Source organism: Micromys minutus (assembly GCF_963924665.1).
Source record: "Micromys minutus genome assembly, chromosome: 8".
Lineage (NCBI taxonomy): Eukaryota > Metazoa > Chordata > Mammalia > Rodentia > Muridae > Micromys > Micromys minutus.
The window spans coordinates 40,112,983-40,136,697 of NC_137977.1; positions in this window are offsets into that span (position 1 = coordinate 40,112,983).

Here is a 23,715-nt window from a genome sequence, read left to right on the forward strand (position 1 = left end):
TCCCTCTCCTTCCTCTTAAACAGCAACTATTGTTCCGGATCCCATACTGTACTGGGATCTGAATTTATGTCCGTGGATTTGTAAGCAAGGAGCACCGCCCCAGTCCATAATCAGCTCATTAGCATTCTGCTCATGCGAACCAGTGTGAGTACAGTTTTCAATGGCCTAATGTGACAGGTAATCATAAATTAGTATTTGCTTTAGAACAACAGCAGAGTGTACACAGCCTGCATGCTGAAGGAGAGCGGCTCTGTAAGTGGTACAGTTCTGTAATGAAGTGGGAACTCATTAAACAGACACCACCTCCTTCACTGCACCGCAGAAGCCGCAGACAGACCAAATGGAAATGTTTCCACAGAATGCTACAGTCAACCAGGACAAGTTCGGGTTCATTAGCTGTGGCACAATCTGCAGGAATTAGTCGGAGTAATAATTAAATAGTTGCTTGCTAATTTATCATTTTACATTTGTTACTCCATTTGCATAATGTGTGTCCCCACCCCATCCCTGGTTACATTAAAATGTTATCTATTCACGAGAAATGAAACTGATGCCTGCTTTTTCTCCTCAGAGACTTATCAGAAGTGACCTGTCATGGGCAGCTGCTTCGTGATAGTCTTGTTTGCCTCACATGTTTAGTTGGGAGCTGGGTCCCTATTGTAATATTGCATTATGTCATTTTGACACAGGATAGTTAAGAGGCTATCCTGGGAGGAGCTAACAGCCCAGCCTTGTTCTTAACCAACTAGGTGGGGCACTGGGTAAAACAAACTCTGCAGCCAATATTGCTAATTTAACCTGCTGCTAGAATGAGTTTTGCACATTTAGTGTCCAAAACTAACAGAGCCAGAGTGATACTTAATGCCCTATAGTGGTCAAGAATGGCTTCTCCGCAGGTTCTCTGGGGTCCTATTGCATGATCTGCCTTTCTTGGGGGACCAAGTCAGACCAGTTCCATTTTGGGGGTAGGGGTGCAGGGAAGCAGTTGTATGTAAAACTGTTGGGAAGCACCAAATTTGCTTGACATTTTACAATTGTAGATTTAGGCTTTCTAGGAGGAATTAGGAAAAAAAAAAAACATATTATATTGACTAAAACTTCCTTATAGCCAAAGGGTTTGGAGGACAGGAAGTGCGGCAGGAAACAGGCAGGAAAAAAGAAAATTAAAATTGAAGGGAGATACTGCTGCTCACAGGTCCTGGCTCTGTTTGGCTTGGTTAATGATGTGGTGACAAGGACAATTTTCAGGATTTTAATTAATTATCTCTTATCGTTATTGATATGAGGTCCCTTTATAATGCAAAACAAACCAAGGAATGCTTTTCCAGTGCATACATTCTCTCCCTTCCAAGGAAGGGAACTTTGGTCTCAGCAGCAGCCTAGACTCCCTAGAACCCTCGGATGTAGAAAGCAAGCATGGGGCTAATGACGAAAGAGAATTCTCCATCCCTGTTCATGTTTGGTCAGAGTTAGGCTTCAGTGGAAGTTCCATTCCTACCTCTTCTCTGGATCCTTGCCATCTCCCCTCTACACCTTGTCAAGACCATTTGTGCCCGGAGTGCTCTTAGCAGGACAAAGCGATGGATTGGTCTGCAACTCTCAAGTCTTGGGAGTGTAAGTTCACAGCACCCACCTTCCCACTATAAAAACATTAGTGGCCAATTCAAAAGGGAGATGTTTATTCCGAGAAGGGATACAAAGTACATTCTGTTTTTTGACAGAGCAAACCAGTGTCACAAACTGCCATTCAGTGTGTTGGCAGGGCCATTAAACCTTCTTTGGGAAGTCAAAACAGGCTTTTTGTGAAGAGTTGCGAAACATACATATTGCCTCGGCTCTGTCAGCAGGTATACGATAGCAGAATATTAATTTTTAAAAATGTAAAATAACTCACGGTAGATCCTGTTCACGTGTCTATCTGAGCAGCAGCATTTTTTTGTCTTCTGCTGAGTGTCCAGGGAAGCTACAGGTGTGTGGAGCCTATTTTGTGTCCAAGAGTTGGATGCCATCTGGACTGACTAGTTGGGTCTGTCATTCCTCGGACTACAGTAAACAGGCTATGTTTGGACCCAACAGACGATTAGAAACTCCCTGAGAGATTTGCTAGAGTGTATGAAAAAAAAAAGCTCAACTTCTAGGGGCTGTTTGCTGGGAGCCTCTGAGCCCTGGATGTTCTTCGACTCTATGTGGAAAGAGCTTGTCTAAGACAGAATTCAACACAGAGAAAAGCTGAAAAAGACCAGAGAAAGCTAGTGTCTCCCTTCCTTGAGGAGTCAGTCATTTTGTACTTGAAATTTTGTGCATGTAATTAGAACATTGTATATTTTTATTACCTACGCCTTCATTTATGGGAAGAAACAGTTACTGTTAGCAGAAGGCATAGTATATTAACTTATAGCCCAGTACTTTTTTCTTTTGTACCACAGCCAACATATCTCAGGTTATTTCTGCAATCTGAATAAGTCCTTTTACATGGTTGCTTACAATATCGGATACTAACATTTTTACAGAAATGTTAATCACTCACTGTATCCATAAGAGCATGCCTGAAAAACAGATCATTGCATTCAAATTTAGAAAACCCGCCTTCACAGCACTCATCTTTAACCATTCGTAAATATCCCAGATGTTTAGAATCATCTTCCTGCTCCTTAGCACCATCCTGAGGACTTTCAAGGCTGATAAAATTAGCTCAAATTTGTCTTGAACTCTACAGACATGAGAGAGCCAATGTATCTACCCCATAGCTCATATCTCCTTAGGAGTTCTTATCAAAACTGCTGTCTTTACCTCTAGCTTCAGCTTGTTTGACTAATGTCTTGTCCCTTTATTATGACACGCAAGCTTCTTGGAGCAGTGATAGTACTTGTTACCTCCTTTTACCATATCCCCAGACACGACATAGAAACTAGAACAGCAGATATGTACTAAAGATCACATATACATATGTGATTCCTGCATATTATAAAGTTCTTGAATGGGTCATATATTCGTATTGAACTTTAAGATGAATTCACGTGGATGCTTGTGGTGACTTCTTCAATCCTACATTTGTCAGCATCACTTGAATATAGTTAATCATTGAGTCGTGTGGCTGGGAAAGCTGGATTAGTGCACTGGTAAGGGCAGTTGTCACCAAGATTGATGACTAGAGTTCTATCCCCCAGGACACACATGGTAGAAGTTGAGAATGGACTGGTGAAAATTGTCTTCTGACATCCAAAAGTGTGACCTGGCACTTGTGTTCCTACACAATAAATAAGTGTAATAAAATAATCCTGTAATGATTATTAGTACTGATATTCTAAGGGAACATTAAGTTAGTATGCAGCTGGAAGCTACTGACATATGTATATACATATCACATATGCATATATAATCTCCAGTATGGGCAATGACAGAGATGTAGGTTGAATGCCATCTCAGAAATAAGAAACTTAGAGTAGTACTAACTAATCCCGGGGAAGGGGGAATATTCTAAGAAATGTAATTGGCATTGGTCTTGGTGTTTTTATCAATGAATGCTTTAAAAGATAAATTCCTATAATTCACTTTTGTTGCCTAGGAAAATGTATGTTTGAATTAGAGCTAAAGAATGCTTAGTGAACTGGTTGGTTGAAAGAAAGGGTTACATGTGTTCTCAACTGGCTTAACTCTGATAATTCAATAATTCTCAGTTTCCACTTGGAAAATGTGACTACTACTGCTTTTTGTAGCCTGGGGCTATAGCTCAGTTTGTACAGTGCTTGTCTAGATTGTACCAGGTTCTGTGTTTTAACCACGGTTCTGAGTAAGGCAGTTGCAGTGGTTTATGCTTACACTCTCAGCATCTGCAGATGGAGGCAGGAGGGTCAGGAGTTCAAGGCCATCCTTAGCTATAGTGCAAGTTTATGCTCAGCCTAAGCTTCTTAAGACCCTGTCTCAGAAAACTAAACAAAGTCATTTTCTAACTTCATGACAATGAGGATGTAAATTAGTTAGCCTCCTTTAGTAGTAATTTTAACTTTTACTTGGAGACAACCTATGACTAAATACCCTTGTATGTCCTCATGATTGTCTGCCACCAAAGGGGAACAACTCAGAAGGAGCGGCGCTCATTGTTTATCTGTCCAGAAATTGTCCCCAGGAGCATGAAGTTCCTGGAAACTGCTCCTGATCCCCTTATTATGACTGTTTATATTGAATCTACTTGTTGGCTAAGTCCCTTTTCATTCCCCATTCAGGACTCGCCATCCCTTGGGTGGGAAAGGACCACAGTAAGGTCAGTCTCATGGCTGTGCATGCCATGGTTTGAGGTAGTGAGTTGGCATAAAAAAAAAAAAAAAAAAAAAAAAACACAGAGAAATACCTTTGAATATCATTAAGTGTGAAACACAGCACAACTCAAACTGAATAGAATCAAAAATTATTTTACCCTGAAGGTCAGGCTCTCCTGGTCATTGCCAATGACTTTAGTGCTAATTTAGGGCTCCTCTGAAAGGGGGGGCAGGAGAGCAAAGGTCTTCAGTAGTTGTGTGCCTGTAAATTTAGACATGCCTTCATCTTTCTTGGTCTGGTTCTATGTTTTCATTTTTAACCATCCACAAATGTTTTCTACAGAAATGGCACTCACTAGTCCCATAAACGGTGTCTAATACAGTGATGATGACCACCTTTCAACAGACATAAACTTTTAAGCAGCTGCCACTTACTCTGTAGGCTGTGAATTTGGTCATTGTTGCCAAATACAAAGGAGGAGGAAGGCAAGAGTATCTCCCACTGATTGGTTAGCAGCATGGCTACTGTTAATCTTTAGTTCTTGGGGTTTGGTCTTGCTGAAGGATTTTTATGACTACTTTGTAAACTCTCTAAAGGAGAAATTTTAGAAATAGGCTTGGCTGACTAAATATATTTAGTAGCTGGGCAAGTGTTTTGGGGGGGCGGGGTCTGAAGCTTCTTTTTTTTTTTTTTAGTGATGGGATCCCAGGAGAATCTGAACTTTAGAGTGTGCTAGTTTGTATATTGTGGTATATTTCAGAATATGTTAAAAAACCATAATGAAGATCAACCATTACTGAAGACTGTTTCTCAGGTTTAATCAAATTTTTCCAGACCCTATCACACAGAGATCACAAGTCACATTTACCTATAATTTGTTTAGTGTCCAGTATACTTTTTAAGTACAAAACTTACTTAGTAAACAGATGGCATGTATTTCTATTTTGAATTGAGCTCTGTTAGTACATTGAAGTGTTTGTAGTGATGGTTACTGAAAGGTGATCAATTTTGTACTAATCAGATATGATGCCTATGCAATTAGCTTGAGTTTCTGATTCTCTAAATTGTAATCACTATAGTTTATGGATGTGCTGCATTTGATAATATTAAATCTAGACCAGTTTGTAAAATAAGCAAGGCAATAATGTTGTGTCATTAGTTTATAGTAATTTTTAAGAAGAGAAGGGTTATCAATACCAACTCGAAAGATATCCCAAATGGTCTTGGTTATGGAAGCCGTGTATTGGTTCTCACCTTTAGAAACTCATACAGTTGTTGAAGGTTCATATTTTTCTCTGCTTGAATTACACATGTGCACTAAGAACACCAAAGCATGCATTACTGAGGTAACCAGTAATACACACCACCTTTGCTGTGATGCTGCCGTACTTTGATGTTACAGTACTGGTCTCTTCATTTGCTTTGGGTGGAATCTTATGTGTGAATACACTCCAGGGGAAAAATCAATCTCTCCATTTCTTTCACTCTACACTTCAGTATTGGATGAGTGTTGTAAAGTCAATCCCTGTTCCTAAAATAAGCCACAAATTACCTGATGTCCTAGGAAAGAAGATGGGGTTTTGGTCTTAAGATGTCATCTAGAGGACCCTAGCCAATCAATTCTGGGCTACCCAATTTATCTGCCTTCAAAGGGTGAAGGACTGAGTTGAAGCTTTTCAGATTAGAATCTGTAGTTCCAGAGAAACTTGAGTATTCTGACCCTGAGGTCTCTACTGCTAAGCCAGTCTTCTACCATCTGACAGTTCATATTTGTTGAATCCCATAACCTTGATCCCAGTCCTGTTTCCCAGTGAAATGTGTCATCATTTTTGTTTGCTCCTTAAATGCACAGCACATGTGGCAAAATAGATTTGCTTCTCAATAGGAGGCAAGCCACAGGGATTCTGAAATGTTTTCCGGACTGTGGTGTCATCTGCAAAGCAGTCTACATTAATAGCTTTCCCGTGGACAAGCCTGTCTGAACTCCCAGATAGGCCACAGGAGAAACAGCACTTCTTACATGTATGCACGTAGCTGAAGTCCTTTTCAGATATGCTGGTATCTTAGTTCATTAGTCAACCTCTTCTCCAATTATATTGACCCCTTGCAGCCTTTTGAATTTACACATGCCTTCTAAATTACTCTGTTCAAACTCAAACTCCAATGTAACAATGTAGTAGGCGGGCCCACTCGGAAAGGGTTAGCAGAAAGCTGCTTTTGACCAGCGACAAAGTGATCCAGGAGAAGACTTGCAAAACCAGGGAGTTCTTTCTCTGGTTCTAGCTGTTCCTGCTTCTCGGAGTGGTGAGGGGTCACCCAGCCACAGTTTGGAGGAGATTTTTATTCCACTCCCCACCCCCACCCCCCACTCCTCCCCCACCCCTCCCCCACCCCTCCCCCACCCCCACCCCTCCCCCACCCCTGGCTGGGTCTGACAAGTTCTCTCTTTATTGGCCCTTATATTATGCTTCATTTGCAATAAGTATACTCAGCCGATCAGAGCCTACTTGAATCTACCTAAATCCTTGTGGGGCACAGCTTAGCCACCAGTTTGGTTCCTGGTTCCTGGATTCTGGTTGCCGTCTTCTGGCAAAAGGCTCTTCAGAGGACCAGAGAGAAGACTGTTCTTGTTTTTGAGACCTGTCAGAGACTGGCCACTGGAGACATTCTGAAGTAGGAGAATGTGTTGCTGTTCCATCTCTGACACTTGCTGTTCCTTATCAATGTGTTCACAAGTCAGTTTAATGGAGGAAATTCTTCATTTGAGGTTTTCTCTTTCCATATGTATCAAATTGACCACCAAGACTAACCATTATAACCTCAAACCTAGGGGAAAACAATTAGTTACCTAGCAATAAGTATGTTCATGATGAGTGTAAAAATATAATATTCTTGTTAATATTTTTAGAATTTCATATAATGTATTTGACTATATTAACCTTCTTATTACCCTGACTATATTAAATAAGAATTAACTTATTAATTCTTCCCCAACTCCTTCTCCAAAATTTTTCAGATCTACCCCTATATTTCTGTCTCCTTCAACTTTGTGCTGTGTCCCTAACCTAATAACCTACTGAGTCAAGTTTGGGCAATGGGGCCATGCATACTAGGGGTCACACCCTTAAAGAAAATGGATTTTTCTTCCATTTCTCCCTAAAATCATCAACTCCAGGTCCCCTGGTGGTTTGAATGAGAATGACTCCAATAAGCTCACTTATTTGAATGTCTGGGTCAAACTTGGCAGAACCTGTTTGAGAAGGGTTAGGAGGTGTGACCTTGGAGGAGATGTGTCACTGGAGGTGGGCTTTGGGGTCTTAAAAGCCCACACCACTTCTAGTTAGCTCTCCTTTCCTCTGCCTTGTGCTTGTAGATCAGATGTAAGCTCTCACCTACTGCCCCAATGCCTTGGCTGCCTGTCTGCTGCCACACTTCCACTGAGGGTCATGGACTCACCCTCTGAAACTGTAAGCTTTCATTAAACACTTTCTTCTTTAAGTTGTCCTGGTTGTAGTGTTTTGTCATGGCTATAAAACAGTGACTAAGACATTTCCATTAACAAAAATCTTTACCAGGCACGTTTTTCTCCTCAATAATTATAAACTGTTATTATATGGCCTCTTCTAAAAGCGATTCTTGAGTCTTCAGATAAGACTATATTCACTAGCATTCTGTGCCTTTGTGCTTTAGGGTGGGCTTGGCACTCTGGGGAATGGCAGGGACACAGAAAAGGCAGAGGCAGGTAGTATGCCTGGACTCCAAAACTGATGTATTATGGCATTAACAACCAATAGAAGAGGAACTGTGTAGAGAAAGAAGGGTCGCAGAATCACAGTCCCCAAGAGAGCATGAAGTTAAAGAATAGTAGTTTCAACCAGAGATCAGAATTGGTCATACAGGGAATCCATTTGGCAGCTCTCAGCAGGAATGTTCTGTGTGTGGCAGCTAGTAAGAGTAGCCTATGGTGAGACAATTATAATGAATGAGACCACATGTCTCTGAGGGCCACCCCAGTTTATACCTGCTGCAGATCAACTACATATTTGTTTGTTTATCTTCAATACCTTTCATTTTCAGCACTATCTCAAGCGGAATCATATGCTCTGTTGTTACTTGTTTATAACTCATGGGATGTTGGAGAACACTGGACAGCAGCTGAAGATGGAATTTACATATGGGAGATCTGTGGGGAAAAGTCAAACCATCTCCCTGCTCATGCTGTCTAGTCTTGGAAGAAACAGGGTTTTGGTATATTGGACTTTTTTCAGGTACTAAAGGCTCAAAGGTGTTTCAGTGGGTATAGATGCTGTGGATGAGAGAAAACATGATATCTTATAAGATTAATTAGAGACAGGTACATAATTGGAATGTTACTGAAGCTGAGAAATTCAACCATCTTGTGGAGAACTGAGTAATGGGAATGCGTTCAGCAGGAGCCCCAGGCTCCAACCTAAGAATATATTTGATAAGAAATGAGAATGGAGGGACAAGCTACAGGAATTCCTGATGTTATTGGGCATTTTTATTTCCTTCTGTGGCCTCTGGAAAGTCATCCAAGCTGCACACATAAATATCCTCTGAGAGGCATGAGGCATAAGGACTTGAGAGAAAGAAACCCCTGGCCTTTGTGTATTAGGTTGAATTTGGACAGTGGAAACAAATGCACCCTTTTAAGCAGAAGTTTTACATTCTGGGATCTTTTTAGGTTTCTCTTTAATGTACAATACAGCATTCACATAATAGTCATATGTGTAGTATGTAAATATAATATAGAATACACAGTATTTTATATATAAAATAAAAATACAGAGGCAGCATACAGAAAGACAAAAGTATAAATGCATGCCAGGCATTGCTTCCTTATAATCCTATCACTTGGAGGAAAAGGCAGCACAAGTTCAATGATATTTTTAGCCATATATGGCAAGTTCAAGACCAGCCTGAGATACTTGAGTTTCTGTCTCAAAACAAAATACAAAAAAAACCCCACAAATATATGAATACATACTAATGTGTATAAAAATGAAACATTTGCATATTATGTATACATTGATAGAGTTAGCTTCTCAGTGTATATAATTACATTAAGTATGTATATTTGATAAGCATTTTATTTCTAAAACACCACCTACATCACCACACGGCACATGCAATGTGACAGCACTGAGGGACTACATTAGCAGAAGAAATTATTTGAATTTATTTTTGATGTGTCATAAGTAGAGACCCGGGTGAGTTGTGAAAGCTAGTGAGAGCTGACGAATGACAAGATACCCCCTTCCCCCTGAGCTCTGAGCAGTTAAGGAGAGAGGGATGATCTTCAAAAATCCTGCAGGAATGTGACTTAATGGTTTCTCAGCTTTCCTGGTGTGGTGGGTGCCAAACCTCCCCTCCAAGTGATCAGGTGCATCTCCTCGAAAAATCTGACCTTGGAGCTAAAGATGTGCCTTCTGAACAGTTGTCTCAGATAAGAGTCTCTTCTCTCTCTCTCTCTCTCTCTCTCTCTCTCTCTCTCTCTCTCTCTCTCTCTCTCTCTCACACACACACACACACACACACACACACACGAAGAGTTTCTCCAGTAGGTGATCATCTTATCATTCAGTGTGAGCTCACAACAATATTCTAACACAGGACATGGAAGAGTTGATTTCTGAGGCAGGACAAACAGCCTAGTGTTTCAACCTCCAGAAAGCTAAGGACGGGCTCCACTAAGCAGGATCATGAGAAAAACTCCCACATTCTCACATCTTTAAATGTATCTGAGTGGGTAGGTCCCAGAGGCAATGTGTGGGTGCTACACGGGCTGCCCGGAGCTGAGCATTTATCTTCTTACTTTACAGTCAACAACACTATGTTAAAAGCTTGAAGTCAGTCACGGTGGGAATATTTATGTTATGTAAACAGGCTAATGATATAAATTATTTTTTTTTTTTTTCAAAAAAAAGTTTTTATTTTTTTTGAAAATTCTTTTTGGAACTGGTTGTTTTTGTCAGGACATTATTGGGTTCTTGAGTTAGGTGCTTGTTCATTGCTGAGATAAACACCCAACATGAATGGCTTAAACTATAAAGAATTTACTTTGCTCATGGTTCCAGGAGTTTTAGTAAAGCATGATAGGAAAGGTGTTGGTATCAGGAACCAGCTTTTGCCTCAGAACCCATCCATGATGTTACCCATAGGCGATAGGGACCCACGTATCTGTTGCTATGGCAATTGTCATACATTTTCATCATTCATTTGGTTTATCTCCCCCACTTTACCACAATTATCTCACAGTCCGAATAAAAGGCAGACCCTTCCTGACCTTCACCCTTTCTTCTTCTCTCTCTTTTCCACCCTTTTGTCTCCATCACCCCTTCCCCCACAATAATCCTCTAACATGTAGAACTGCATTGGCCTGGTGGGGTCTGCCCGGATGCAAGCTGAGATTCTATCACAACAGAAGATTATGGCAGAGTGGTGTTCTATCACAACAGAGTCATGACAAATAGGAAGCTGAACAATGCAGCAACAGGAATGGGCCAGGGCAAGATACACATCTACCAGAAACAGGCCTCTCTTTGACCCAGTTTGACCTCTTTTAGGCCAGCCCCTCACAATCTATTTGAATATAGACTTCATCTATGGATTAAACTATTCGCTAACTTGGCTGCTCCAGTAGACACATTCCCAGGAGTGTTTTCCTAATGGCTGACACATCTAACCAAGTGCACAATCAAAGTCAACCATCACTGGTTTGTATCCCTTGCTGATAAAAATAATAAACCTCCATGTTGGATAATGTGTTGTCTTTACTGGTGAACTGGTAAACCCTTCGGTTATTTTGCTTTGTTGACAGAGACTGGGGTGACCAGAGTAACTGAGGGGGATCTATCCTCTCAGACTACAAGGTCCAGCATTTAATTCTGGGCTGGAGTCCAGCTATCTCCTCAGGGGATAGCTCAAGTTGCAGAATAACCCTGTCATGAACTTAGTGCCCTGGATATTTTGTTGCTTCTAAACTGCCAGGTTGCTAGTCTGAAGGCTAGAGGTCAGAGAAAAACAATAGAGTTGCCCTTTCTGCCTTTCCTTGCATGCCTGGGAGGCTGCAGCTGCTGGACCGCCTTCTCAAGCTTGAGTCTCTGTGGATACTTTCTGAATTTCAAACCTATTCAAAGAACCTCAAAGCCCCAGATATTCGGTAGAGTCTGTCTGATAAAATGAAATATGAGGCTGATCAAATTTTGACAGCACTTTAATCACAAAGGATGTGTTGATCTGTACATAGCTACTGGCTATGATTTAGATACTGTTGTTTAAATATGGAAAGAATACAGTATTATTTTAATATAAAAACATCTTCATGTGGATAATAAGTTGTTTAACTTTCTTAGAATAAGTTTACAGGGCTGTGAGGGTTAGTTGGTTTTTTGTTTTGTTTTTTCATTGTTTGTGTTTATTTTTGTTTTTTAACTTGACCCATACTGGACTCATTTGGGAAGAATAACTCTCAATTGAGGGGTAAACTCTATCAGATTGCCCATAAGTCAGATTTCAGGGTATGCTCTTGAGTAAAGGTTGATGAGAGAGGACCCAGCCTACTGTGGGTGGTGGGTTCCTGACTATGGTAGTGCTGGCAGACATAAGGAAGGCATCCTGGCGACAAAGTCAGTGAGCAGCTCTCCTCCGTGGCTTCTGCTGAAGTTCCTGCCTCCAGGTCCCTTCCCTGACTTCCTTCCATGATGACCTGTGATCAGGTCATGAAACCTCTTTCCTTTCCACTTTGCTTTGGACAGTGTTTTGTCCCAGAGACAGAAAGCAAACTAGGGCAAGGACCCAGCGTAACCCCAGTATTTTTAGTATAATAAGACACTATTGGTGGTTGAGATAAAGAAGAAAAAAACTATATCTTTTGTTTTTGAAAGGTTAAAAAAAATCAGCATTGAAATACTTGTGTGCCTGAATCGAGGCCTGAAATACCAACCTTGTATATGGAACAGCGTGGCTACTCCACTTAGTACCCAAAATTACTTGATGAAACCTGGATTGTAATAGAGCAGTTTGATGTAGCTGGCTTCTGAATACAGACATTACAACATAGAAGTGTTACTGAAAGCCCCTGGAGCTGTGCAGATGGCATTGTTCACATGAGTCCTCGATTTCACTAACCTCGGTGTTCTTGGCATAGACTGGAAGATGTCAAGGTTCTGTGACATTTCTTACTCAGTGTCCAGTGCTGGGGACAAGCAGATGTCAAAGTTGGCAACTAGCTATTATTCTTGCCTTCCATGAATCCATATGAACTAGCTCCAGACTTGGAAGGGATGGAGTAACCTGGAATAGAAATGAATGGAACCCATGGCTTGTTTCAAGCACCTGCCTTTATGCATCGAGTCATTTATCTTCCCTATCTGTTGTAAAACATGTAAGGGAGACTTAAAAACATAAGCTACAAGACATTCAAATTAAGAAGGGTAAAATGAAGCAATAAGAACCAGCAGGGTGAAGAATTTTAGTGAGCCGTAGCCCCTGTGCACCTTCTGTGTGCCCATGGGAGGTGGCGCACACAGCTATCTGTTCCCCAGAAACTAGCACTACAGGCAAAACATGATTGGCTCCATGTCTTAGAATGCCCATAAAACTAACACAAAAACAATTACTCAGAAAAAGCCAGGATACTCTTGCCAGTAAGAATGATTTCTCCTCTGGGTGCATTTAAGGAAGATGCTATAAAGCACTGAGCATCCTCCTCAGCTGAGGGCTTGGTGCAGAAGAGCCATGGTTAGTGTAAGGCTCCTGTGGTGTCTTTCTATGTGCATTAATGCCTCACACCAAAAACGTCATTCCTGGGGGAAAGTACTGTGACATAAACGGAGCTTTGTGGCAATTCAGTTTGATGTGGGATCAGATTGTACAGTTTTTAGCAAGATGAATAGATGATGGAATGGGTAGACTCAGTACCCTTCAGGAAATTATCTGTAAATAATTCAAGAGAGCTTCTCTGTTGGATGTTTGGACTGCAGGGACTCCGAGTACAGTATTGTGTTTAATCTTGTCTTACTGCTAGTACTCGGAGTTGGATAGTAAATGCATAGGATTATAGAATAACGACTTAGGATTCAAGCAGATTTTATAAATTTTCTCAAGGTTATTTAGTCTATAAGTACTGTTGTGGTCATCTTTAAGTTTGTGCCATAACAGCAGGACTCAGAAGAATTTGCCATGCCAAGTTAACAACATACAGACTATCCTTTCTGAAGCATTCCTGTACAGAATTGAATTAGAATCCAACATCCCAGAAGGAAGACAGGGGCTGTGGTAACTACTGGATATCTATTCTCCGTGTGTCATGACACTTGCTCTGAAATGTCAGACTTCTGAGCATTTACTATGGTGACGGCTTTTTATGAAACAGAATCATAAAAACTGAAAGTATATGTCAGCTGCATAATATACAGTAATGGATTATGAAGGTAGCTTGTAAAAAAATCAAAAGTGTACTCAAGGACAGTGGAGAAGTTACTGGGAAAAAAAGGAAAGATTAGTTATTCTCCCTAAGGTCTTTGAGTTTATTCACAAACCGGAAATTACAGGAGATGCTAGTTGAGGCAGTTTTCTGAGGCTTGAAAGAGGAAGGACAGCAGGAGTCTTGGTGTTCATCGATTTAGTTTTGTTCAGAGGTCTTTGGAAGAAACAAATTGGCATCTTAAGTTGCACAGACATGTTAACCAGACAGGTTGGAATGATTTGGGTTTGTAATAGATTCAGAGAACCCTGGTGTAGAAACAATGAACCAGAACAATAAGAGGGCAGATGAAATCCAACAGCCAGGAGCAATAAGAAACCTGTGCTGAGGACCAAAAAAAACCAAGAGCCCCCAGCCCCTGCAGATGCGAGTCACGATCTACCTGCAGAATCTTATCACCAGAAGCTTCTAAATGAATTTTGTCTATAAAGGCAGAGTAAGAGTCAGAGTTATCTAATATTCACTTGAAAGCAAATTGAATTTAACTGAAATAAGCTTTATTTGTACAACATCATTTTTTGAAAAAGAATCAGTAAATAGGCAGAAAAAACTAAATGTACTGTAGGAAGTGGAGCATCAGGCTGAATGAGAGGGAGGGAGTGGGACCTTTCTCCTGACCACTGTCTGACAGAGAGGTGGGACTAAGAACTGGGCAGGAGCCAGGCCAGAGCCTGAGCAGGGGTGGGGGTGGGTTTTGGAATGCAATTCACGGAAGTTGGAGGGATTGGTTTTCCTGTGTCTTTGTCTACTCTGGCTGCTGTAACAGTGCTCACAGTTTTAGATGACAGAAAGACCAAATCAGGGATCTGCTAGATTTCCTGTCTTGGTTTGTATGTGGTAATTGCTAACCTTAGACCTCCAATAGGAAGAAGAAAAAGGAAACTGTTTTCTAAGCTAGTGCCCCAAGATCCAACTTCATCATTCTCCATGCATTTTCAGAATGTGACTTGTGGAGAGGCTAGCCCATAGCATCCATCTATAAGAGCACATAACTTTGACGGGTGTATTCAAAGGCTCTCCTAGTGAATTATATCCCCTTCTTTCTCCCACACCATCTCAGAACTCACAATTTTAAGGTACTAACTTTCAGTGCTGTAAAATGAGACCACATTTGCGAATAGGGATGTTGCAGAATTAAGATGAGGTCGCAGCCGGTAGGGTACTGTCCTACTCCTGTAGAGTTGCTGACATGATTATTTTTGTTTCAAGAATATTCGGGTACATATGTGCACTCATAGAGTGCCTTGGGGGGAAAAATCAAAGTTACACTGTCAGAAGCCATGTAACCTTGAAAAGGTAACCCATCCCTATGTCCTGAAAGATGCCATGCCTTGCTAATGGTTTGTTCCCAGACTTCTGGACTCTCAAACAGTGGGACAATCAACATCTGCGGTTAAACTACTCAATTTATTTATGCTACTTGTCACCACAGCTCCAGGGCACAAATACAGGCTCCCATGGAAATTCCTGCTGGAGCCTCCAGCCCTACCATCTTCCTAAGAGCATCAGGAGGGGACTTTCAGGCACATAGGGAAGGTGGGATAAAACAAAAGGACTAGTGTGAGGTAAGATTAAACAGGCTGTGTATGACAGACAATAGAGGCTCTTTGTATTTAAAAGCCTGTCATGGGGGATGGTTTGAAACCTCAAGAGGAAGCTGGATGAGGTTCTAAAACTGTGAGTACTAAGTGAGAATGGAGGGGGTGAGATTTGGGGGTTCCTCAGAGATGCTGAACGGACAGACACAGCATCTTTCAGGAAATGTGGAGGCTGGCATAGATCTTTCTAGCTACTGAGGTACATTGATTCCACTTTGATATTTGTCCAACTAATGATCCAGAATAGGATCAAGACATTTAACGACTTTATACCAAAAGCAGAAGAACACTTGCTGATGTGACTTGGAGGCAAAGAAATGATGACTCAGGACATTCTCTCCAGCTGGAGTCTCAGCTATGCAACTCCCATGTTGTTGGATGTTGGACCTCAAATCTATTGCAGATTTATTTTCGGACATTTTTTTATTTTAGTAGGTTTTCTTCCTCATAGCTTCTATCCACATTTGACAAAATAGTGACTTTGAATTTGCTTATTTTGGGGAAGCTGTGTTTCCTCTTATCGTATAATCTTTTTAATGCTGGAATTTCATGCTTATCAAGGTTCTGAAGAGTAAGTGTTGTATTCCCACTGGAGTTAAATCCTTACATTGAAAATATGCCTTTTAGTTATTAGTTTATGGATACCCTAGAAATATATATGCAAAAAATATCAGGGAGGTGGCGTAAAAAAAGGCATTAAACTAACACAGGGCAAGGTCACAATGTATTATCTCTTAGAGGGTATGATACGATATTCCACTGCAGCATGGCTGCAAAATTCTACTGCAGACAGTGGGAGGAGAGGAAAGGGAGATGGGACGATTGACGTTGTCTACGATACACATGTCTAGTTTAGAGCCTTGGAAATTAGAAGGTTACACTGACTGAAGGTCAGAAACAGAGAGGGAGAAGACAAGGAGTCTGTGGAGCTTGTTCTGCAGAGATGGGGGAAAATCAGCCAATAGGTGGAAGACAAAAGAGGACTACAGACCACTGAGGTTAAGGAAGAAAAAGACTGCATAGCACAAACCAAAGTGAGTGTTGTGTTTTAACAGTCATCAGCCATGCTATTCCAAATTTTCCGTACAAATTTAAAAGTACCATCTAGAAAACACCTGTCTCCCTAATAAGTTTCAGTAGAAACTGGGGTTACGCTGGGCAGAGCCGAAAGCCATCACTGTTTTTTCAAGGTAGGTAAAAAGAGGTTAAATGGCTTCTTGATTACCTGTCAATCACAAGTGGCCCAGTGGTAGAAGACATCTCTCTTTTTTTCCAGCTAACAGCTGTTCTGTACCTCACTAGACAGCCGCACAGAATACCAGTTCTCCTTACACTGAGAAAATAGGTCTGCTGAGCCCTCCCAACCTCACAGAAATGGGAAAGATGTATGTCAGTCTTTTATATTTTTAAACCAAATACATCTCAGGTTTCTATTTCTGGTACTGAACTCCATGACCCAAGAAACATGGGAAGGAAGGGTTTATTTGGCTAACACTTCCACAGCACTGTTCATCACTGAAGGAAGTCAGGACAGGAACTCAAGCATGGCAGGAACCTAGAGGCAGGAGCTGATGCAGAGGCCATGAAGGAATGCTGCTTATTGGCTTGCTTCTCATGGCTTGCTCCGTCTGCTTTGTTATAGAACCCAGGACCACCAGCCTTATAGCTGGATATTATAGAGACATTGTCTCAGTGGAAGTTCCCTCCTTTCGGATGACTCAGGCTTTTGTCAAGTTGACATGAGACTGGCCAGCACGCTCAGCTTCTTTACTCTTCAGGGTGTGACCTGAGATGTTAACCTCTGCTGCCACTGTGACAGCACGGGGGTATGCCTGTGTTCTGGGTGATTGTAAGGACTGACATAGACCATCCACACATGGAGCAGAAAATCAGCCATGTTATAGTTAGTCTTCTGGGCTCACCAAGAAGGGGCTGATTAATGTCACTTATAAAATCTGAGAAGAAGAACATCACTTACCTGTCCCGCTTTTCTCTTCCTGGTGTTCAGTTCGGAGTTTGGTCATAAGGTTTTATTTAGTTATATTGCAGTGGTAAAAGAATTTTTAAGGAATGAAGTCCAAGCTACAGCTTCAATTTTTAATTCTGGTCAGAGTTAAAATAGCCAAAGGAAGTTTCTCTTAATTCACTCCCAATGATACATTACGCTCGACAACATGCACATTACATTTGTTATTTATTGTATGTGCAGTGAGTGTGGGTGCACACATTCCATGGCACATGTGTGGAAGCCCAAGGACAGCCTGAGGCAGTCTATTTTCTTTGTACCATAGGGATTCAGGCCATTGTACCTGGAGGCAAATGCCTTAACTCACTGAGCCATCTCCATGACCAGATAATAATTTCATAATAAAAAATGTTTTTTGTGTGTCTGCACTTATATGTATGTATGTATGGTGTCTAGGAATCAAGTTATGCTGCTTGTATAGAATGTGTTTTTACTTCCTGAGTCATCTTGGCTCTGCTTTTATAAGATTTTAATTGACACTTAGTACTTGCACATACTCATAGGATGCTATATGATGTCTAGGTACTTGTATAAAATGCATAATGATCAAATATAAATAGTTAGAATTTCTGTATTCATTTCCTATCAGTTATAGCGAGACAGGAACAAAAGGATATTATCATAGTTAATGTTTGTGAGTGGAGGTTTCCTATCATTGTAAGATGCTTACAAACATTCCTGCCTCTGCCCACTACAGACTGATGGTACATTTCCCCCATCACTGGTTGTTCTTATTGGGGATCAGCAGCACCTTTGGTCGAGAAGCTCTTTCTCTTGAGGGGTGGTACAGACACCAGAACATTAGCAACTTTTCAGGTGACTTCAGGTTAGAGCCAAACTCATACTTGGAGGAGTATAGCAAAGAAGGTAACCACTGACTTAGATGATGCATATTTTGGAATCCTGAGCTACAATTCTTTAGTAAATGAGTCCAAAATATTGTTCAGGGCAACACAACCAAAAAATATTTTCATTTTTATGGCCACTAAAATGGAAAATATTTTAAAAGTGTGTGAATTAAAAATAACCAGAAAATTAATTTAAAAACATAGGCAATGATAAAGAAGAGACAATGGAGCTCTTAAGAAGTAAAGCAGCAAACAGATTATTTTTATTCAATAATATTTAAAAACTCACTTGCTAAAATATCTCTAGAATCTGTTTTCTGGAAACTAAATACACACACACACACACACACACACACACAGACAAAGTTGATGCATATATTTATCTACACACACATACAAACATAATTCTCTACATGCTTTTCTTTGCAATGGGTTATTCAGTTTAGAAGTTTAAACCAGTGAATACCTGACTGATGTCACAGTATTAGAGCACTTTCATTTCTGGAAACAAATAATGCTATATCTTAAAAACTATCAGGACAGGCAAAGCTGGATTTATGACAATAACTATTATTAGAGTTAAAGTTACTAAGTATTTCTCATTTACCTCTGAGCACACACCCAGATGACGCAATGGCACCTGTGTGGTTTGAATAGCTTTGACCTCCATAAGACTCAATGAGTTTGAATGCTTGGCCCATAGGGATTCGCACTATTAGGAGGTGTGGTCTTATTAGAGGAAGTGCGGCCTTGTTGGAGGAAGTGTGTCACTGTGGAGGTGGGCTTTGGGGTTTTATATGCTCAAGCTATGCCCAGGGACACAGTCCCCTTCTACTGCCTTTAGATCAAGCTGTAGAATTCTCAGCTTCTACTCCAGCACCGTGTCTGCCTGGATGAAGCCATGCTCTCCATCATGATGAAAATGGACCAAACCTCTGAAACTAACCCAGCTCCAACTAAATATTTTTATTGTAAGAGTTGCCTTGGTCATGGTGTCTCTTCATAGCAATAAAACATTAACTAAGACCCCCCCACTCCACCCAAATATTTTCATGACTTCATCTTCACAAGCTATGTATGTCATGTTTCATACAAAAGAAACTTTTTATATGTGACTCAGTGGGAGAGATTATCTGCTTAGCCCTGTGTAACAGATCCTAAAAAAAGAAAGATGAAAGCTAAAGAGTCACAGTTGGGCAGTAGTGACAGAAGAGAAACAGGGTAGTAACATGAGAAGCACTCAGCATGGCCTGGCTGGCTTTGGAAACAAGGCCAGTATGTGCTGGTTTTCTTTCCCTGCAACAAAATAACTGACAGCACCTACTTAAGAAAAGGACAGGTGTCTGAGGTTTGGCCCATGGTTGCCTGGTAGCAGAAACAAGGAAGCTGCTCAGAGCTGGGGCTGGGAAACTGAGAGACTTGAGTATGGGAAAAAAGGCATAACCTCAAAGAGCATGCCCACATTAGCCTACTTCCTCCAACCACGTTCTATGACCTCACAGCCCATTCAGCTGCAGATTTATCAACGATAAATCTACTGATGAAGTCAGTGCCCTCATGGTCCAGTTATCCCCCAAGACCTCCTCCTGAGCACTGTTCTACCCAGGAAGAAAACTCTTTCAAGATTTGGGTCTTTAGAGGACATTTCATATCCAAACCATAATGAGAGTTATGAAACAAACAAAGTGGGGAAAGACAAGTTAACACTATTGTGTGGAATTCTCAGGATGAATGAAGCCCCACCCCAAACCTTAATCTTAGCTCAGTGAGCTCCATCTGGACATCTGATCTTTATAATATAAGATAATAAACTTGTGTTATTTGAAGCTACTAACCTGCTGGGAATTTTTAATAAGATGCCAATACCAAGTGCATTAGTCAGTGTTCTCTAGAGCAATACTTCTCAACCTGTGGGTCACAATTCCTTTGGGGTCAGGAATAACCCTTTCACAAGGGTCACAGATCCTGCATTTCAGATATTTTCATTATGATTCATAACAATAGCAAAATTACAGTTGTGAAGTAGCAAAGAAATAATTTTATGGTTGGGTTTTACCACAACATGAAGGGTGTATTAAAGAGTCACAGCGTTTGGAAGGTTGAGAACTACTACTGTAGAGGGACAGAACCCATGCTGATCTATTACACTGGCTTACATGATATGGGCTGGATAGCCTCATAATGGCTATTTTTTTACCCCCACACTGGAGAGATTAGAGAACTCAGTTACTGCTCAGCCCCTTGGGTTAGAGGCTTTAGCAGTCCTAATCTGGTACTGAAGACCTGGAGTATTTGGTCCATGTTGGAAGAGGTCAAAGACACTGGTATCTGATGTCAGTGAAGGCAGGGAGTGGCAGCAGCATGGCAGTGACAGCATCTGAGTAGATGCACTCACCAGCAAGGGGTCAAGTCCAGCAAGCATAATGCTGTACCTTTGCTCTTGAGATCTTATATTTGGAGTAGAACTAGAAGTTTAGTCCCTCCAGGAAATATTCTTATAGACCCAGCCAGTGGGTCTGTAACCAAGCTATCATGCTAAATGTCTTGCTTCTGTTGCCTTCATTAATCTTCAGAGAATATCCAGAATCTGGTAAGGTGACATTGTGAGAAGCATTTTGAAGATGAATGTTTATTATCCTATTATTCATAAGATAAAGCAACTACAAATAATGTAAATACTCTGCAATAGTAACTAAGTCACAATTGGTCTAGTCTTAGGAATCTCATATATCCATTGGATGTGATTTTGTGAACACAGTGGGGCGGGGGGTGCTTATGGGTCTAACAAAAGGCTGCAATGTGGGGCTGAAGAGATGAACCGATGGGTAAGAACACTGGCTGTTCTTCCAAAGTTCAGTTCTCAGCAACCCTCAGCAGTAGGGTGGTCTGCAACTGCCTGTTTCTTCAGCTCCAGGAGATCTGAGACCCACTTCTGGCTTCTGTAAGTATCACACACAGAAGTACCCCTCTGTTCTGGTTTGCATATGCTTGGCCCAGGGAATGGTACTATTAGAAGGTGTGGCCCAATTGTAGTAGATGTGGTTCTTTTGGAATAGGTGTATCACTGTGGGCATGGGTCTTAAGGCCCTCATCCTAGATGCCTGGAAGTCAGTATTCTGCTAGCAGCCTTCCAATGAAGATGTAGAACTCTCAGCTCCTCCAGCACCATGCCTGCCTGGATGCTGCTGTGCTTCTACCTTGATAATTATGGACTAAAACTCTGAACTTGTAAGCCAGCCCCAATTAGATGTTGTCCTTATAAGAGTTGCCTTGGCCATGGTGTCTGTTCCCAGCAGTAAAACTCTAACTAAGACACCCTCCCACACACAAATAAATAAATAAAGGGGAAATATTTATATCCACACTTACAGTAAGAAATTAATTAGAAGTCTGCAGGTTTTCCCAGAAAAAAAATCATCTTTGAAAGCATTTTTTAAAAATCAATTCCAAAGACTTATAAGTCACCCAACAATAGTGCAACCAAAGATAAAAAAATCTCAGTTAAAAGATGATTTAAACTATTCTTAAGAAAACAGACCAAAATGTGTGTGTGTGTGTGTGTGTGTGTGTGTGTGTGTGTGATACAGAAAATCATAAGAATGCGACAGTTGTGACTGCTACTTGGTAACCATGATCTTGTTTGTATTATCTATCACTAGATCAACTTGATCTTTTTATTTTGGCAAAGTGTCACCCCTTCATTGAGTGTGTGTGTGGACAGTGACAAGCTCAGTGTTTGCAGTTCTATCTTAACTCCCGACACACTGTGTTAAAGGGATGGAGGGGTTTCTTCCATCTAGTCCTACGGTCTTATCCATGAGAAGACTTTGCTAGTTATTAAAAGCACCGGCTGTTTTAGAATAAAATCTCAATTGTTCGATTTTTACCAATGAATACTCAGGAGTCAGATGCCAGAGTGAAAGCCTGCTAGCTCAAAGAGGCAGAGAAAGTACCTAGCTGACCTTCCTTCTCAGACAACATCCCAGAAGCAATGCTTTTTTCTCATGCCATCTCAAAAACCTCCTTCCAGCTGAATGTCCCTCCCTTCTACTTCTTGAGTTTCTTTCTATCCATCCACCTTACAACCTCTTATTCTCTGTGGTCTTTCCTAATAATTCTACGTTCACTTCCGGTTAATCTCTTGACCTATAAATGAGTACATTTACTCTTATTCGCAATATTCAAGCAGAAAGCTCTTGGATTAAAGTTGTGTTCCCAGGCTAAGTCATACAACTAAAACTGGTTTCTCCAGTAAACAACAAAATCTCGGGGTTCACCGTGTGATCAAATATTCTGCAACAGGCACCACAGTAACTCTTTTTCTTGACCTTTGGGTTTAGTTCTTGGCTGTTTCTTGGGTAGAAAAATGTATGTTTTTCAATGGGTAGAGGGTTTAGGCCAACTATAGAGTTAGAAAAACAACAAATTAGTGCCAATGCAAGTTAGTCCTTTACCATAGTACCTTTGGGGCTAAGTAATAAAAATTGTTAGAGGTTCTGCTTGGTACCTTATAACACTCTCTTGGTGCCAACACGCCATGACCTAAAGGAGCCAAGCAGCCATACAGGCAAGTCATATGAATGAGTTCTTGCCATAGTCCCAGCTAAGGTGGAGCCAATGGCTGGCATCAACAAGCCGGTTAGAGTGAGTGAAACTTCCAATGATCTCAGTCTCTAGGCATTGATGTATGCCTGCTCGCACCCACTGGAGCTGCAGCAAGCTATCTCTAGCAAGTCTGGACCAAGATGCAGATTGGGGAATACAACACATGTCAATGTTTTTTAGTGACTCTTCACACCTAGCTGAGCTTGCGCATACAACGGCAGAACATTTGAATAGTTTCCACATTTTTCAACTATGCATGAATTGCTTTCTCCTTTGGTCCTTCCTGACTCTTGGAGCTGGCCAGCTTTCCTAGTCTGATCTCTGCTGCCCGATCCCTCACACACAGCTGCATCCAAATGAAGCAGCTGTTAATCTCCCTCTCCCTGTGGAGCCTAACAAGGTTCTGCTCTATCTCAGTCATCTCAGTCCTTCAAAGGCCGTGAAAGCCCATGTAATGTGCATCTGCTGTCGTATTGGAGACCTCTGTTCTGGTTCCAGCAGGCTGATTTTCTTTCTGGCAAAACCCTTTTCATCCTCTATCCAGAAATTTTAGATACAGGGAACTTAAGCCTGCCTTTAGCCTAAGGTAGGCAGATGCTTAGCCACTTGGCATATTTTATCTTTCTAGCCAGTGTGTTCTATTCAAGGGAGAGGGCCTGCCCTGAGTTGGTCCAACGAGACTCAATCCTGGCCTTCTCCCAGGAAAATCTTCCAGCAACAGCCCCTGAGCTGGAAAGCTGTCAGCCCAGGTCTGTGAGTGTCCAATCTTGTGAGAAAGCCTGCCTGCAAGTATAACGAAACCAAAGGAAGGCAGAGCCAAGTGGCCACATATTCACAGCATCATTAGAGCACCTGGAGTTAGCCATGCCAAGG